Raw genomic sequence first — 16,619 nt, forward strand, 5'->3', positions numbered from 1 at the left:
AGCCATGATTCATAAAAAGATTGGAAAGGACCTATGAGAGAAGAAAGATGTAGATTCTTGACCAGATCTGTTATTGGACACGAGAATGATAAGACAATAACAATAACAACACAACACAAACCACAACAGCTGCCAGTTAATGAATCCTTGCTTTATACCTGGCACCCTTGTAAGTGCCTGATGTGACATTTCATGTATCCCTCCCAGCAACATGATGAGGTAGGTCCTTAGAAAGGTCTAAATCAGTTTCAGAACCCACATAGGTTGACTCCAGAACTTTCTCAGGTTTGCACAAGTGGCATTATCCCTTGTGCTGCCAACTGGTCAGTTTTTGAAGGTAATAATGAAGCAGAGACATACTTTGTGTCCTTCAAGAAACTTAACATTTAACTGAAAAAGAAAACTGAAACATGCAGCTACCTCAGTGTTTTAGGAGGAGATGAGATATAAATAATTAAAGTCCCTAACAAAATAATTAAAAATAATTAGATTTTGACCAAATGATGCTTGATAGAAATCAGAATGAGAATCAGGCTGAGAATCCATGAAGGCTAAAATTGAGCTGAGTCTGAAGAAGTGTACAGGGAGGGAGAAGTGAATGATGTTCCAAGCTGCAGGAATAGCAGGAACACTGAGGTGAGAATAAGTTTGGTATGTCTTAGGGACAGTGAATTGATTGGAGAGATGAAAACGGAGGGCCTGGATGGCTCACACCTGTGATTCTAGCACTTTGGGAGGCTAAGGCAGGCAAATCACGAGGTCAGGAGTTTGAGACCAGCCTGGCCAACATGGTGAATGAAAACCCATCTCTACTAGAAATACAAAAATTAGCTGGGCCTGCTGGCATGTGCCTGTAGTCCCAGCTACTCAGGAGACTGAGGCAGGAGAATTTTTTGAACCCGGAAGGCAGAGGTTCCAGTGAGTCAAGTTCATGCCACTGCACTCCACCCCGGATGACAGTGAAAGACTCCGTCTCAAAAATAATAATAACAAAATATAATAAAATAAATTAGAGGGCCTGACAGCAGATCAAAGAGCTACAGTCAGTTGAGGCTGAGTAAGTGGAAGAAACTTGATGTCAGAGGAAAGCTGTATATTTCTGAGCAAATGGGCTATACCGGGTACAAGCGGAGTCATAGGAGACTGTTGTCATAGCCGAGCTGATGGAATGGGGATGAGAGGTGAGCACACACCCTAGTCTATCTTTGAAGAAAACAATCATCTCTCAGCAGTAAGCATAACTTCTACGAGGTGCAGGCTTCACATCTGAAAGCTCAGCTCTTGCAGTGAGCGACAGATGCCAGCAGAGCTTGTGTTCCACACAATGGAAATAAATCAGCCCTGCCCTTTTCACAGACAGCTCGCATGCCTGAGATATAATATATGGGTTTCCCCTTACTCATAGCTCCAGAAGTGGGAGTGGGAGGAGGCCCAGGGTTGAAAGGTGCTCGTTTCAGGCTTGTAAATACACCTCTCAGTTGAAAAGAGCGATCATGTGTCTGGCTCACTCCTCCCCCACTCTGTGAGCAAGTCTCTTCCTTCAGCTAACTGGAATTACCACATCATTTCACTCCACCAAGTTTTCTTGACTTGGCAGTTTTCTGATTGCTGGCGGTCACAGACCATATTCTATCTTTTGCTGATACAGGGACCTAGAAATGAGGAAATTGAAAATGCACAAGGCTTTTATGGGGATCCCAGCTCAGAGCTGTCCCTGAATCAGATTTTTGTTCTTGTCCTTGTTGCTAACATAGAGAATCAGAGTCTCCTTCTCCCCATTCTTCAGCTGTCACATTTCCCCTCTTCCCCTCCACCTCTCCTGCAGTCTCTCTTTTAACCTTGCCCGTTCTGTCAGGCAATCCCTCTGTACAGAAGCTGTCCACGGGTAGCCGAGGACCTTAATGAGTGTGAGGTGAGGCTCCATCATTCCTGTTTGAGAAAACTAAAATAATGTCTCCACAGTCAAATACGGCAACCCATGTCCAGAGCACAGAGTAGTTAGCAAAAACACTTTTTCTCAATTTCTACTCCTTGGAAACCTTTCTTAACCCCAGCCTGTCACCATGGGTCTCCCAGGCTCCGTGTCTGAGCCTGAGGTTCCTTTGACTGAGGTTCCTTTACATAATCCTGTTAAAGATCCTAGGAAGTGAAGAGGAAATGTAAGTTAATAGTGAAGGCTACTTTCGATACTCAGTAACCCTTACTGCCTAAATTCAGAATCTCTGCAGCACTTCCCTTGCATTCACAGTTATCCATCAATGGTTATAAAAGAATAAAAGGCATTCAACATTTTAAAAATAGTTTTTAACTTTACAATTATTTTTGAATCATTTCAGATCTGTATAAAACAAACAAACAAACAAAAAAAAAACAGTGCAGTGAATTCCTCACATATTACCCATTTTCCTCCATTACCATCTTACATTAGTATGGTACATTTGTTACGATTGATAAACTGATGTTGACACATTGTTATTAACTAAAGTCCATAGTTTATTCATGTTTCCTTACTTTTTACCAAATATACTTTTTCTGTTCTAGGATCCCATCTGGATACCAAATTATATAATCATGTCTCCTTAGGTACCTCTAGGCTGTGACAGTTTCTCAGACTTTCCTGGTTTCCAATGACCTTGACAGTTTTGAGGAATAATGCTCAGATATTTTGTTGAATGTTTCTCAATTGGAATGTGTTTTGTTATTTTTCTCATAGATTGACATTGTGGATGTTTGGGAAGAAAACCAAAGAGGTGAGGTGCCATTTTATCACATATGTCAAGGGTACATATCAATATGACTTATCACTGTTGGTGTTGAGCTAGATCACATGACACGGGAAGCATTTATCTGCTTTCTCCACTGTAAAGTTACTATTTTCCCCCCTTTCAATACTCAAAAGAAGTCACTATATGCAATCCCCACTTAGGGAATGAGAAGTTAATGCTCTACCTGCTTGAAAGTGGGTGTACACATAAATTTTCTGTATGTTTTCTGAGCAAGAAATGTGTCTTTCTCTTTATTTATTTAAAATTTATTTATAGCAATATAGACTCATGGATTCTTATTTTATGTTTTGGGTTATAATCCAATACTACTTTATTTTGCTGCTTAAATTTTACAGCTTTGGCTATTGGAAGCTCTTTTAATTGTATCCTGCTTCTCTTTGGCATATCCCCGTCATTGTAGGATTTTGGTTTGTTTCTTTCTCTCTTTCTTTCTGGCACTGTAAGTTGTTCCAAGCTGACTTGGAATATTTCCTTCCTCAGTCCTAGAATGAGCCATTTCTTCAAGGAACACTAGTTCTTGTTATTGGAGAATAGTGTTAGAAATCAAGATGTAGGTGCTAGGTAAAAATTAAAAATTTGAGCACCCAACCCTGACATTTTGTGTCAAAATCTATTAGGTGATAAATCTAAATTTGACAAAAACCTTGCAAATTAATTTTTTGTAAGATAAAAATGGAGTACTGGAACAGTTGGAGAATTGTCCAAGTTCAAACAGTGAACACCAGAGCTATAATTTGAACTTTGGTTGTTTAACTCTAGAACCATATCTCAACCACTTATTTTATATTGAAAACTGGTGATGTCAGAAACAAGATGAAATGTAAGGAATGGGTTCCCTGGATTCAAGTAAGCATGATTTTGAATGTCACCTCTTTCTGTGTGTATACTTGTGTTAAAAGTTATTTAGATCTGTATATGCAAGGCTTTAATAACAATGCCTGGCATATGGTATTTGATAACTTTTAGTATCAGTTATATTGTCATCATATTTTATTATCTTCATTATCTCCTACTGTAAGCTTATATTTCCACTTCTCATTCTTTAGCTACTGATTACAGACATCCTGAAATGTCCCTATCTTGGTCTTTTAGAAAGGGTAAATTGGCAAATAATTCACCCGTGGGTGCCTAATGCCACTAAACCTAATACTTAATGTATGAGTGAATTTTATTTATTTATTTATTTATTTATTTATTTAGGGCATTTTAGGTTTGGGGGTACATGTGAAGATCATGCAAGATGGTTGCATAGGTACACACATGGCAGTGTGATTTGCTACCTTCCTCCCCTTCACCTGTATCTGGCATTTCTCCCCATGCTATCTCTCCCCACCTCCCCACAGTGAATTTATTTTGATCTATACAATTTTTCTGCTTCTTTTGGAGTAGTGGAAGGAAATTTTGGAAGATGTGTAAGAAAGGAATATTGTAGGAGAAGAGCTAGGCTCCCCTTGACTAAAGTGACCAGATATCTTGGATTGGTTTGCAATTTGCCCCGTAATGCCTTTTCTTAGAGTCTATTCAAATTTCTCTCTACATGGCCTATTGATCAGTCTTCTGTCTCTAACTGAAGGTGAGTGTGAAGGAAGTATATATATCCCTCTTCCTCTTCTCTGGAAATGCAGAAAAACTGTGTGCTAGGGGAGGGAGGGGATGGAAGGATTCATGGGCAGTCTCTAGGTCATGAGGATTAGCAGCCGTCATTAACTCTGGAGCTATCACCCTCATTTCCTAAACACTAACCCCCAGTTATACACAACTATCATTCACAAACCTACTTAAAATATGAATCTCCTATGAATTTTACTTTAGCATAGCAGCCTCTTGAAAGACCTTGTTCACAGAGCATGTACTTTAAACAAGTAGGTAGAGACCCTGGATAAAACATAAACAGAAGGCAATGTTTTGCTAATGAATTGAGGTTAGGATTTCCTTTTCTTTCAAGTGTCATGTTTAGGGTTTAAGCACCTCTGATCTAGAGAAAGAGATCAGAGGATCTTTGAGATGCAGGGGTTATGTGAGGTCACCCATCTCAGCATGAATACTTCTAACGCAGGAGAGAGAATCAGGAGGCACTACGCAGGTGGTGCACCTTGGCTGACTGCTACATTGTTTTCCTGACAAACTGAAGTCATAGTGGCCAGTTTTGCACTGGCAGAACTCAGTGTCATGTGATGATAGAATAATAACATGGGACAGTGAGGAATCTGAGGAGAGATCTGACTCAGTGTTTTCATTTCTTGTTACTCCTCACTCTAGCCAGTGCCAGGGTCCTGGCTGCTCCATAAATAGCGTATCTGTTCTGTTCTTTCAGAGCTCCTGGTGAGCTTCTGATGGTGGCCGAGGTTAGTGTTGCAAAGAAAAAGAAAATAAAGAAAATAAAAACGAAGGAAAGGGCAAAGATTAAAAAAGAAGAAGAAGAAGGTAAAGAGTGGAAATTTACGCACCTGTTCTTTTTGTTTTGTTTGAGATAGAATCTCACTCTATGAACCGAGACTGGAGTGCAGTGGTGCGATCTTGGCTCTCTGCCTCCTGGGTTAAAGTGATTTTCCTGCCTCAGCCTCCTGAGTAGCTGTGATTACAGATGCCTGCTACCACGCCCAGCTAATTTTTGTATTTTAGTAGAGATGGGGTTTCACCATGTTGGCCAGTGTGCAACTGTTCTTGATTAATTTCTTAATATACTGAAAGGAAGATATAAGAATGAATGATGGATAAGCTCACTCTCTTACTCTCTCTTTCTCTCTTTTCTCTGAAACTTTCCTTCCTAGAACCATAGAAATATAAGAGCTGAAAATGACCCAGAAGATCATCTAAAGCAATCTCTTTTTGAACAGATTCAAACTTGATTCCTGAGAAATGGAACTTACTGTGAAATGATTGCAAAGCCCACGTTTAAACCCATGTTTTCTGATTCCCACTGCCATGTGGAGGGCTATCCTCCTCATAGTCTGCTATGTCCTTTTCTGTCTTTCTCCATCTCATCCTACAACCGCCCCCAGCCACATGCAGGGTTAGTCCTATATTTGTTCCTGTTTCTGCTATATTTGCAACTTAACTTATGGATGGAAACATGGAGCCTTACTGATTTCTGGCAGAGTGCTGCCTCATGTGCTGACAAACACTCCCTGGCACTGGGCACCTGTCCAACAGCAGGTGCCTTGCTCGGCAAACGGCTCTGTAGTTGCTTCTCAAAGGAGGGAGGTTGAGGTCCAACACTGCCTTCCTGCTGCCTCGAGGTTATGATCTAGCACTGGCATTTCTCTCACCAGGGGAAAGGAAGAGAGACTAATGCTGCCAAGGTTACCAACACTAAACATGGGAGGTGGCTGTAGGGAGCCACCTTTGACAGCTTAGGGATTCTTAGCTTGATGAATGGGCAAGGAGATAAGATGAGACATTTGAATTTGTTTACATAGGACTATTGTCCATGAACCTGAGTAGGCTGACCTTCAGGTCATGATGAAATGTCTGCGTGTTTTCCCAAGATGAGAGTGAGCTGCAAGATGAGGGTTCAAGGACCTAAATTTATGTCATTATAGGATTCATGGAGGCAAATTATTCGTGCTTAATAATTTGCATTTATTTTTGTACATTACACACTACTTTAGACACACATATACACAATGAGTATAGCTATAGATGAGCAAATGGAAGGTAATGAACACAGGGCTTAAAGTGTATAAGAGGCATATTGCCTTAAAGTTGATAAAAGGTTATAGGCACACAAAATGAATGGTGGGACCCTCCATGAAATGGACGGCCCAAAAGCAGGAAAGCACAAGTCATGTGGAAAGGCAGTAGAAAACAATTTTTGAGTGATCCTAAGAATTTGGGAAGGGGTACAATCCAAGAAAATGTTGTTAAAAAAAAAAAACACATGTAGAATTAAAATATCTGCGTGAGGTCTGCATTCTTAGATTGACAAGTCAATGAAAGTATTATTTTTTAGAGGAGTGATTTGGTTTGCAAAACATATACAAATATTAATCTGGCAGCATGTAAATGATACATTGGAAATACAGAGGTCAGAGACATCAAGTTTTATTAGAAAATTGTGTCAGTTATTCAATAATAAAAAATTCTAGGACCTAAATTAGAGTGGTGGCAATGAGAAGAGAATGTAGGGTTGAATAGACAGGTGGATGGAAGAAATTCTGCACAGAAATAATGGAGCAGCTATGGCAATGAATTCATTTTGTGGGACCAAGGAGAAGGGGTTAATTATGATGCATAGGTTAGGTATGAGAGTGATTCGACAGCAATGTAATTCTCCCAGTTGTGTCAAAGGGGCTATTTTTTTTTTATATGATCAACTCATATGATTTGACCTTAGCTGATTGGAAAAATGGTTGCATACCTGAAAAGATGAAGAAAAGCCAAAAAGCCGAAATGTTTTATGGGACAAGGGAGAAAATTGTGTAAGACAAGCTTTAGGTAGTAGCAGAACAGTGATAGCAGGCTCTGTAAAAGACAGGCTGGTGCTCAGAAAAGGTAACAAAGTTGAAGTAGAGACCACATATTGAAAGTTGCGTGTGTACAGGACAAAGAGCTGGGGAACAAGTGAGCCTATATTACACCCTCCCTCAAAGGTTAGGAGGGAAAGAAAGTAGTTTTCGGAGATGTCACAGTTGAAGAAATGGGAAAAAAGCAACATTTCATTCTGCTGGGGACAGAATCTGAATCTCAAAGGATTCAGAAGAAAGTAAGTGTAAACATGAAAGTGACACTTATGAACAAATGTTCAACGGCAGAAAATTAATTACATTCCCAGTGATGCACATAAAACCTTATACAGAAAGGAGACTTGGACTACTGTCTTATTTCCAATCCTATCCCATATTTATTTCACTTTTTCATTTGCAACACAATAGAGTTAGGCCTCTGATTTCATGTGTGCTGTATTCATGAATTCAGCCAACTATGAATGGAAAATATTTGGAAAAATAAAAACAAAAAAAAATGCTACAAATTGTAAAATACAGTATAGCAACTATTTACATAGCATTTATATTGCATTAAGTATTAGAAGTAATCTAGAGATGATTTAGAAGTATACAGGAGGGGCCAGGCATGGTTGCTCACACCTGTAATCCCAGAACTTTGTGAGGCTGAGGTGGGCGGATCACCTAAGGTCGGGAATTCGAATCCACCCTGACCAACATGGTGAAACCCCATCTCTACAAAAAACACAAAAATTAGTTGGGCATGGTGGTGCATGCCTGTGCTCCCAGCTACTCAGGAGGCTGAGGCAGGAGAATCACTTGAACCCAAGAGGCAGAGGTTGTGATGAGCTGAGATAACACCATTGCACTCCAGCCTGGGAAACAAAAGCAAAACTTTGACTCAAAAAAAAAAAAAAAAAAAAAAAAAAGAAGTATAGAGGAGGATGTACATAGATTATATGCAAATACTATGCCATTTATATAAAGGACTCGAACATTCACAGATGTTGGTATTCATCCTGGATCCAGTCTCCTGCAGACACTGAGATAAAACTGTACTTATTATGATGTGAGATTTGACAGGCAGATTTATATTTTTCTGTCTCCTAGGAAACAGACTGAGTCCAGAGAGTCTCAAATTATTTTCTGCCCCCATCAACTTGCTTCTCTCTCTTGTCCAAGGAAGCCTGACTCCCATATATTTATGAGATAGACTCCACTTCTGGGCTATGTTTGGTCTCCCTGAGCTCCATCTGTTGCAGGAAGCCCACAAAGCCTTCTCTTATTTTTTCCCTCCAGTGGTTCTTGTTTATCTCATTGCATTATATCCTTTACTTTTCTTTGTGTTTGTGAAATAGTTCTGCTTATACTTGCATCCTTGTCCATCATTTAAGAAACTAATATATTAACTCCACTCCTTGTAACATTATAATAATAACATTTATATTTGTATAGCCTTTACAGTTTCCTAAGCGATAATATGTCTGTATCTCATCGGGCCTTCATGACAGTTCAGGAGTTAGGTAGGTCAAATAATTATGCCCATTTCAGAGAGGGAAACTGAAGATCTAGTGAAGGTTGTATAATGAACACACCCTGGAACCCAGTCTTACGTTATTATTTTCTGGCCTACTACCAGTTCTCATCTCATGACCATATGTTGCACAAATTATGTTTCATAGAAAACTCACAGGCCTGTCTTTCACAAGGTGAGGTAGTCATTGGGACCACTGGCTTCTGCATTGTACAGACTGAATAGTTAGTTCCAACTCATTGTGCAGCTTTGCAAAGGCTACATTAACTCCTTGAATCTCTGTCATCACCTGGAAAATGGTGGGAATAACAACATGCATCAGAGGGTTGTTGTAAAAATCAAATAAAACTGCATTATAGAGAATGCATAAGGATCACCCAACAGAAGTTAACAGCAATAAAATAATTTATTTAGGATAAATAATAATATTTGATCATAGCCTGTTTGTCACAAGTGTTCTCTTAAAACTCACATAGCATGTCCTTGAATGTCCTTTTATAGTGATGGAAATTTGCAATTAGGGGAGATAAAATGTGTTTTCAGAGACAAGTAATTTATATACATCTTTTGGAGCTGAAATTATAAATCCTGAGAACTCATGAAAAGTAGTATTATTAATTAAATAATCCTAAGTCATAACATGCTTCTTTCAGTCTTGAGGCTGGAATTTTTATTCTCGCTTTGCCTTTTTCCTTGTCCTTATTTGTCTTTCTCTTTCTTTTAAGCCAGGGAACCTTGTGGTATTATTCTTGCCCCTCACAAACAGGAGAGACTGTCAGATTTTGAAGCCAATGTCAACAATGCAGAAGGAGAAACAGAAATCTCACTCAAATACAAATACTTTCATTAATTACCAGCATTCGCAGAAAAAAAAAAAAAAAAAAGGTAGAAAATTACAGACAAGGAAAGCAGCTTCTGGCTTTGAATCTTCTTCCTATTTCTTCATGATTACAGCTTGAAGTGCCTTTTCTTCCCGGGGCAGGGTGGCTGGGATAAGACTCAGTGAGATTTGGTGCCTTCAATAAATGTCAAATTCATGACATCCCACTGGTTCTAGGATGTAACCGGAATGTACACCCACTCCTCACCTGTGCTCTTTCCTCTGCTACCTAGATAGAAGGTAGTAGGAGGATAATTGACAGAGTCAGACACCACTGAGAATCAGCTCTGAGATCTACTCAGGAAAACACTATAATGGGCCCTTTGTGCAATAAACTGTGTCTTCTGAGTCCAACCAATGAGGCACATTCAGAGAGGAAAACTTCTAACCTATGTGCGTCACTGAATATTTTAAGGATTAATTCATAGAGGCATACACATTAGAAATTTTAACGTTTTTGTTTTTTGCCTTCCCTGATCAAAGCCAAATTATGAGATACTTTTAAAGTCTTCATATCTGTCTGATGATGTTTTGTGAACACAACCAGATAGATACAAGCTCCTAGAGACTACTGAAGTCAATTAACTCTGACATTTTATTTTTGTTCTTCTGTACCCAAGCTATGTCAAGTGTTGGGAATCTGCCCTTCTAGGCCACAAGCTCTGGCTTATAGAGTTAAGTTGTCTCCGGACCACCTGGAGAGACTTGACAGTATCTAAAACAAACAAAGGGAACTAAGAAAGAGATTCTGTTGCACTTAGACATTGTCCTTTTTATTTTAATAAGGGAAAAGCCAATCTATTTAAGAAACTCAGGTTTCTATAGGAAAAGATGAGGGATATGGAACAAATGGAGATGAGAGAATGAGGTAACTGGCCTTCAAAGTTAGGTAGAGAAAAAAAGAAAGAAAGAAAGAGTGGAGCCCCGCACTTGCAAATGCCATGGGATGTGTCTTTGTAGGAGGCTTGAGTGTGGCTCATTCATTTTGCAGCTCTCAATGAGCAAGAAACTGTGGACCCTGTGAGGAAATGAAAGGAACAAAGATAATAGCATCCCTCAAAGACTTCCTGGCACTTTGTTTTAGAATCAAAGTATGGTAGACCTAACGGCAATATTCCATGGCAGAAAGCTCAAGCCTCTTCATTTTTTCAGATGAGACAACTGAGGCATAAGAAAGTGATGTGATTTGCACATTTTCTTTCCTTTTTTTTTTTTTTAAAGCAAACTCGTTAGTTGCCAAATCAAGGCTAAAACGCAACAGTCTCCATAACTCCTTGTACCTCCTCTTTTTCACAAGTCTGAGCTCTTTGTAGGTTTTTTGCTCTAAATTCTTAACAAACATATTCTCTTCTCTTGAAGTACAGAACCTAGCAAAGATGAGAAAACTTCTTTCTATCCAGACTTTGTTACTATTCATTCCTTTCTTTCATCACCTCTGTCCTCCACACCAATTTTCACCATGCTCACACTATAGTGTCCCCTTGAAACAAACCTTGAAGTTGCAGAGTCTGCTCTAAGAAACCCTGGCTGTCCTACTCTTTGATGGGAGTTTTAAGCAACCCTTTCTTGCTTTGTCAGAGGGATCCTTGACCGAATGAACCCCATGAGAGTCAGTATGCACTTGTTGAACATTCCTTCAATGCCACCTACGAGGAGCATTTCTAGATCATATCTGCCCCAGGGTAATCCATTTCTACTTTGGAGCACCAGATGCTTGAGCCCTTGATCTTGATTAAGAAATATGGAAACATATTTTTAAGTCATAGTTTTTATATCAGATAAAGTGACTGCCATTCTTCCTTTATGGCTTTCTAGTATTTCAGTCACTTATTTGAATTTGAATCATTTTTTTAAATGGACATGTATATTTAATTTTGTTGACTCTCTGGGACAAATGTGCTACAAATATACACAAACATTATACACTCGTTTGAATATGACTTTCTTAAATTTAATGATTCTCTTAAATTTCCACATCTATAATAATATATGCTTTGAAATTGAAGAAGCATGAGTTTGTATTCTTCATGAGTATACCATGAAGTTATTTGGTAATGATGTATTCAGTAAAGTGGTGATAATCATGATAATAATACCTTTATAATCCTATTTATTTGTTATAAATTCATTAGAACAGGTGGAATCTGGTTGGTCAAGTGTACAATTTACTTTAAAATCAAAATGTCTCTATCACATTTAGTGGCATTAGGAAATGGAATAGATTCTTATTTCTGGAGTATGCTGTGATCTAAGGTATATATTTCATATTCATTGTATAGTCTAATTATTGGAATATAATAAAATATAGTCATATCATTTAATGTTTTCGGTCATAGTGTGCACTTCATGTTGGAAGAAAAGCTACCACTTTGACAGTCTCACATGTATTCTTCATATCGAGATAAACGAATGTTAGATTCAGGTTTACTTGCTTTTTTATAACCTGTGGCTTATGGATACCTATGCCAGCCTTTGGTGTGCTCTGCAATAGAGATGAGTATTATGTTATTGTCTGTGATAATATACTTAGGATTGAGTGGCTCAATTACAATGTAGCTAAAGGAGAAAACCAGTAAAAGTAGACAGGGTCTTAGGTAAAGCTCGCAGAGGTCATATAACAAGTTGTAGATTGGTAAATGAAAGAAGCAAAATTGATTTAAGCCAGGGTACTGAAAACTGATCTACTAGTGATTGTTAAATATTACCATGTCTGAGGAAACATTTGAGTAGCCTAAAATGTGGGCCAAGGCCTTTGCATACTTTAATTAGCACTGTATTATTGCACACCATTCATATGACTTAAGAATTTCAAAATAATCAGTGGTCCCTGTTCTTTTCATCTGCCCCATATCTTGTTACCTTGGCAACAGACATTACATGATTTTAAGCATTTTCAGAATTATAATCATACTCTACTTCAGAAGTGTGCTTCTAGGTGAATAAACTTTAAGAAAAGAAGAAAAAATGAAACCCAAAGACAATCTCAAAGCACACTGAATGAGAACATGAAGGATTGGCATTTTCTATTTAAAATGTACTGCAAAAACAGCTCCAGAGCTTTCGGCGGAGTCTTCCAGATGTTAGACTCTTCTTATGCCATTCAGGTACAGAATAATTATTCCATTTCTCCTCCCACTCCAATACTGGATTACTTGGAATTGGTCTTAAATAAATAGGTGGATCAGAAGAAAGTGGAGGAGGAGGAATAATAGGGTGTGAAAATAGAGGAAGATACTGAAGAAAGTGATGGTGCAGGTGTTGGTGATGGGGAAGATGCCAGAGAAGGAGATGAGGGAGGGGAAGGAAAGGAGAGTAGGAAGAAGGGAAGTAAGTTCCACACACAGCTAATTTAACTAGCAAAAAGAAAGAAAGAATTATTTATTATCATACTTGTATAAATTCCTTTCTTCAAGGTCATGAATAGAAGCAAACCTAGAGTTACAGAACTCTAACTCATTCAGTGAACTGTTAGAAGTCCAAGCATGTGCAAATATCTGACATTCAGGAGTGTCTTGAGCTCAGAATATGGCCTTACATACCTGGGTAAAAGATAGGCAATATGAATTGACTTGGTTTTAAAGATATGCACTCAAATCTCTTAACTATCTAGGATATATTCATGTCATCATGTTTGATAATTTAACACATAATCCAAACATTTTTGGGTACCTGAAATGAGCTAGTTATTCTGTTTGCTCCTCTTCTCATTTTTAAAAAGTAAATATGACTATCTAAGCTCAAGTAGGTATTTCAATAGTTCTTACATGGAAAGGACTTTCATCAGTGATTCTCTATTGAAAAATAATGTTAAAATATAAAAGAGAAGAATAATTGACATCCCATACAAGTGGTTATATGGACAGTTTTTATTTATATTGTGGGTATTGCAAAATAAGAATAAAATATATGCTGGATGCTGGATAGATTATATGTTGTCTAGCTTCTGGTGCTTCTTACTTTTTGAGTTAAGTTTTTAGGAACAAGTTTTGACCTAAGACACTAAATTCTATAAATTTGAGCCATCTTGTAACACATTTCTGCAATCTGTATGAATACAAACAGTTTACTAAAACTGAAAGCAGAGGTGATTTTATATACACATTATCATCTTCATTTAAGGTTCCATTCGCCTGGCTTGCATAGCTCTTCTGAACCAGGTGCTTTAGAACTCTCTGAATCTTGTTGCTGGCTTCATGCCAAAGCCTAAAATAAGAGAGAATAGGAGACAGTTAGAAAAACACTTGTAAAATTAGGAACCTTCACACTCGTCCTACCTAGACCAATACAATTTTCTGTAAACTTGAGAGTGCCAGTGAAGTTTTCAGGACCTTGGTTCCCTGTTAACACCAGGAGATGCTTGTAATGATGTTGTCTAAGGCTCCATCATCCTGTCCTGGACTGCTAGGTGGTTTCAGTAGTTAATGTGACTGTTGCAAATCACTCTTGACAGGATACAAAGTACTGTCCAACCTTTGAGAGGTGAACAGTGAGGGACATCTCCTTACCCAGCGAAATTCGTGGATATCATGTCTCTTTTTCACCACCACTCCATGAATTTTCCTTAGCAATAATTCTGTGCCTAGCCAAGTCTGTCAAGAATTAGCAAATTATTTGATCTGGTTTTGAAGGGGCTGTCATCTAAGAACATGCTGACCTTAATCTGCTAAGTTATACGCAGTATTTGTAAATATTTTCAATGCAGTTATTTTTCCAGTGTCCCCAGTTGATCTCCTCTGCCTTGCAATTTCTACATTGCCTTTTGATCATTAGCAAGTTTCTTGCAATCTAAAACCAACACTTAGGACTCAGAAGGACTCAGAAGCTCTGCCCTGAGGGCCAGCTGGATTATATTGTTTCCTATTTTCGTGTGCTATGAATGGGTGGGTCAAGCCAGTAGTAAACAAATAAATATAATTTCAAAAAATAGAGGTGCACTGAAAACTATTTTCTTTTCACATTGTAAAATATAATCTAAATTTCCCCGTACATCGAATGTGTGCAGAACATAGACACTTGCTTCCAAAGAGTTCGTGTTTAGAGAGGAAAAACGATTAGCAACTTTACAGTGGAGAAATCTAGCAAACACTGTCTGGACCAGGTTATCAAGATTAATGTCGTCATTCTAAGAACTGTGAGGGAAGAACATGTTCCAGGCTTCTCTCCTTGGCTTCTGGAAGGCCATTTCCTTGCTGTGTCTCTTGCCATGGTCTAGCCTCTATGCCTGCCTGTCACTGAATCCAGTCAGATATCAGGGATTAGGGCCCACCCTAATGGCCTTATTTTAACATATGCACCTTTGTAAAGACCCTATCTTCAAATAAAGTCATATTTTGAGGTACTGTTCATTAGAACTCCAATATATCTTTTTGTGGAAGGACACAATTCAACCCATGGCAGTACCTCAGAGTTCTTTTTTATTTTTTTGGAGTATCACTCTGTTAGTCTAGGTTGGAGTGCAGTGGCGTGATCTCAGCTCACTGCAACCTCTGCCTCTCGGGTACTGATTCAAACAATTCTCCTGCCTCAGCCTCCCGAGGAGTAGCTGGGATTATAAGCATGAGCCACCATGCCCAGCTAACTTTTGTATTTTTTTGGTAGAGACAGGGTTTCACCATGTTAGCCAGACTGATCTTGAACTCCTGACCTTGTGATCCGCCCGCTTCGGCCTCCCAAAGTGCTGGGATTACAAGCCTGAGCCACCTCGCCTGGCCTATGCCTCAGAGATCTTTAACCTTTTTCATTCTGAAGATACTTTTGGCTCCTTCCTCTTTTGTACCCCATATCCAGTGTACAACTAAACCCCACGTCTTTTACTTATTAAATACTCAATGATTATACTTCTCTTTCTCTGTGCAACCACCACTACCACTCCGGTCTCAACTTCAGGAAAAAAAAAGAACCCTCTTCAAGTATTTTTGAAATTATTATTATTATTACTATTATTTGCTCAGCTCCAGTTTACTCTCCAGATTGCAAGCAGCAGAGTCCTCTTCTCACAATGGAAATCACCTATGCTTAAAAAACGTTCCAAGTCTTCCCATTGTTTTGAGAATAAAAAGACCAAAATCTGTACCAGGGCCTCAGAGCCCGGTGTGACCTTCCAATCTATTAGCCACACCGAAAACCCCATCTACTTCATCCTCTCTGCTCTGGCAGCACTGGCCAATTTCAAGTCTTTGCAGAAAGCAGAAGCATTCTCCTGCCACGGGGATTTACCTGTGCTGTGTTCTCCCTCCTATCCAGCCCACCTACCCAGTTACCTCCTCTTCCTTCCTGCTCACCCATGAGATCTCAGTTCCAGCATTAATGTATCAGGAACATCTCTCTTGCGTCTCCCCAGCCCAGATCAGGACACCTGTTACATGCTGTCTATACATCATATACATTCCTTCAGAGTACTTACCACAGTTTGAAATTTTACATTTATGACATTATTTTATTAACTTTACTCTCCACCACTGGATTGTAAGATGCATAAGGCAGGAACCGTGTATCTTTGACTATCTGCCTCATGTGTAATACCTAGCTATGTAATTAATACCTATAATGCTTAGCTTATAGTTAGTTCTCAAGTTATTAATTTATATATACATAGATTTATTTTCAATTTATATTGTTCAATTTGCCATTGTATTTCTTCTCCTGATCTCTTTTAATTACTTGATAAATTTGCCAATAATATTTAATTCACTTTATAGTTAATGCATTTAAGTCAATTACACATACTTTAGGTTTAAAAAAAAAGAAATAATCATTTTTGTGGTTTCCCAATCTAGTGACAACAGGAGGCAAAATTTTATTTGCTAGTCTAAATAGAAGCTTAAACTTTGATAATTTCTGTATTTTTATTTGACCAGTATCTATAAAATTTATTTTATTATAATTTCTAAATGTTAGAGAGACAAACCTAAAGCTAAGTATATTGAAAATGTTTTAAGTTGTATGTGACTGAGTATAGACTTTCTATCGATTAC

At 38.4% G+C, this 16,619-nt stretch overlaps 1 long non-coding RNA gene and 1 pseudogene across 1 annotated transcript in view; both read left to right on the forward strand.

Annotated features, from left to right (window-relative positions):
• The window catches only part of LOC141585361 (uncharacterized), a 381,268-nt gene that overhangs the window by 327,220 nt on the left and 37,429 nt on the right, over nt 1-16,619 (forward strand). Inside the window, exon 2 of the long non-coding RNA XR_012518778.1 lies at nt 1-16,619. This exon is cut by the window's left edge and continues 60,239 nt beyond it; it is cut by the window's right edge and continues 37,429 nt beyond it. This is a non-coding gene — a long non-coding RNA (uncharacterized LOC141585361).
• The window catches only part of LOC141585360 (actin, cytoplasmic 1-like), a 451,127-nt pseudogene that overhangs the window by 133,539 nt on the left and 300,969 nt on the right, over nt 1-16,619 (forward strand).

Source organism: Saimiri boliviensis, chromosome 8 (genome assembly GCF_048565385.1).
Source record: "Saimiri boliviensis isolate mSaiBol1 chromosome 8, mSaiBol1.pri, whole genome shotgun sequence".
Classification (NCBI taxonomy): domain Eukaryota; kingdom Metazoa; phylum Chordata; class Mammalia; order Primates; family Cebidae; genus Saimiri; species Saimiri boliviensis.